Here is a 3,326-nt window from a genome sequence, read left to right as displayed (position 1 = left end):
CTTCCCTGGAACAAAAAATAAAATTAATAAAATTTTATACAACCAAAAGTTTATGTAATAATAAAATTTATAGATAAATAACATATTTATAACACATTAGGCGTTTAATTTAAGTATCTTTAATTTAAGTATGCTTTAATTAATAATGCTTTAACTTTAACCATTAAGATGAAGAATGATGGTCAACAGATTATTTTATTCACTACTATATTTACAACTGTCCAGTAAACTGACCAAATTTAGCAAATAGCAAGCCACTCAGTAGTTGTTTTTGCATTCATTACAAATGATATTAACAATTTTCAATTTATAATAATATAAACCAAAATATTTTCTTATAAGGGACCGTTCAAGTATTACATAAGCACTATAGGGGGGCGGTGGGTTGTTGATTTGCTTATTTTGGGTTGACATGGGGGGCAGGAGTCTGGATGATGATTGTGTCATAGGTAGTATTTTTATTTTTTACATTAATTGCAAAATGTTTACGTAAGCATGGGTAGGGGGTGAGAGCTTTGCTTACATTTGCTGACAAGGGGAGGGAAACTAATTAATCTGCTTACGTAATACTTGAACGATCAATAGAAAAGCGAAATAAACTAAATCAATATCGATAAATCAAGTGGCGATTTTCTTTTCAGTCTACGATAGTTTTCCGTTAACAAGAAGTTAGCTGATAATTTGAATGACTGTTAAAAGATAACAGAACTTTTAATGAATTATAATTCTTGAAATAATTATTACAATATTGAATGATCCATATTTTTTCACATTGAAATGACGACTATCATATCAAATGAACCCCGGAGATTATGCGAGAAAAAATGGATCCTCCATGTATATTAATTTATAAATGAACGTATGCTGAGCGAGTCATTGAACTTCGACCTTGTTTGTTGAGAATTGTCTACGGGACTGTGTGATTTGTTTGTGAAATTATTTTTTTCGTAGATATCGTAATCTGTAAACAAAGGCGGAAATCTCTAAGGAAGCCGTAGCGGAATACATACTTTACTGTGTTTCATTGCGAAAAAGTAACTTCACAAGCAAATTGAACATTTTTTTAATTTAATATTTTTTAACAGCAATCAGAACCTTGAAGGTCCTATGAGCTGTTGGGCTGTAACTTCTCCTTACTTCGTATTATTAGATGGTAACCCAATGGTTAATGCATCCATATTTGATTTTTTTATTAGAATTAATCTAATAGGCTGACTTTTTATGGTGCAGCATGCCGGGCAAGGGCTATTTTCACTTGGAAAATATTGCTATCTATATTTCCAAGTGAAAATCGTTGTGACTGCTGCCTGACAACGGCTGCTCGAAGTGGTATCGAACCCGGACCTCTGATTCAGGTCCCATCGCTCTTAACCGCTTACCTACGGACGAGCCAAACAAAATTGATCAAAATAATTATTAACCTGTTAACCGGGCAGGTTGCATAAAGGCGTCTTCGAAAATTACGTGCAGATGAGGCGTATATTTTTGATCGACCATTAGACTTGTATGTACTTGTTTTGTGCTGTTTTCTTTGTACTTCAAAAATATAAATAATCAATATACATTTTATAGATTTTCATTCATTTCGTATTAATAAAAAATAAACATATAAAATTATATATATTATATATATATAAGATCACGGTTAACATGTTAATTAATTAACGAATGAAGTTAAAACGTAATTATCTCAAAAATCGTGATATGGAGAAAAGGTTTTAAATAATTTTAGAACAAAAATCAGGAAAAAAATCCCTTTTAATCTTATTTAATATTATTACTCTTTAACTTCGTATCTTATTGTAAGTTTTGGTAGTATTCCCATATGAGAGCTTCAATGGTAGGCAGCAAATTTTTACCATTAACGCAGGTACACAAAAAATATGTTTGTATTTGGTATGCAGCATAAGTTTTTACCGCTGAATACAAATTCTAAAGTCAAAATTGGGGGTCAAATTGTAGAGAATTTAAAAGAAAAATTAAAAAAAGACAAAATATCCGATCTAGTAATTCTTTCCCATTATAATTAAAATTTTATAATTTCTGTCCTATCCTAGCCCTTACTTCATATGATTACTGGGTTTCAAATAAATGATCTGTTAAGTTTTTCTTACACCCAATACAGACAACTTTTTTGTGGACGTGTGTAATTAACGAGTAATAAATCAAAAATATCTACTGCAACTACAATTAGAAATACGTACAATCGATTCACTTATAATGTCCATCATCGTGTTTTTAATTAAATTAAAATCCAATAAACAATCTTCTTTAAAGGAAGTAGCAAAAATATTATTAATACACTAACTACAAATGCAAACCATTCACAACCACTTTCACTTTTAAAGCTTACAGACGTCTATCACTTCAGAAATTATATCCTGTAACTATCCAAACTTGCACTATTATAGATTAATATTTTTTATGCAGTTAAAAATATTTCCATGTGTATAATAAAATTCATTTCCATTAATATTATAATATAATTCAACACATATTATTCACTTTTTCTAAAACCGAACCGGCACCTCGTGATTTGACACAATATACTACACTACAATGAGCCGGCACGTACACACTGCACAACAGTCATTGCTCGTTGAGTCATAGCATTTATTATCGTCGCATTGAACGTGAAATTTATCCTCGCCTAAATAAACATCCAATTATACACAAAAGAATCGTATTATCGATATTTATTCTAAATGAATTCATAGAATTCATTCATAAATTTTGACAAATAACCAGAAGATAATGTGATCTGTCGCCATATCAAGAAACAGATGCCCTGATGGTTGTAAATCATTTGAAGCTGTTTAATAGATTTTGTACTGGATTAAGTTTATTCATAAATAGATATGCAAAAATAAGCTAAAAAAAGTATTTTTCGAAATGAATGAAATGTGGCTTGTTGTTATGACAGCCTTATATTTTTCGCTTCAACGCACAAAGAGATTTCTGGAAATATTCTTGTGTGGTTTATTCATTGTCAATATACTCGCAATTGAAGAAGAATTGAAGAAAATGTTTATTATTTTGTTTCTCTAAATAGATACAACATATTGTGTTTGAATAAGCCCGCGAAAGTAACAATGCAATTGTGAGAATATGTATTATTATATTTTATTTATAATTGGAATATTTCCATTTATATACAAAAGGTGATATTTAATAGTGATCATTAAACCAGGCTAAAACGAAAAATTCTCAATGATCTCATAAATAGCCATTTGTAAACGCTAATATTAATATTATTATTATTATTATTATCTTATATTTCTAATTTGTTATTTTGTTATATTTTATTGTTTTTCTAGTATTATTTT

The sequence above is a fragment of the Ctenocephalides felis genome, unplaced genomic scaffold (genome assembly GCF_003426905.1).
Source record: "Ctenocephalides felis isolate EL2017-DRISC unplaced genomic scaffold, ASM342690v1 CF-g0.4_SCAFFOLD_00845, whole genome shotgun sequence".
NCBI lineage: Eukaryota > Metazoa > Arthropoda > Insecta > Siphonaptera > Pulicidae > Ctenocephalides > Ctenocephalides felis.
This window is presented reverse-complemented; position numbering follows the sequence as displayed.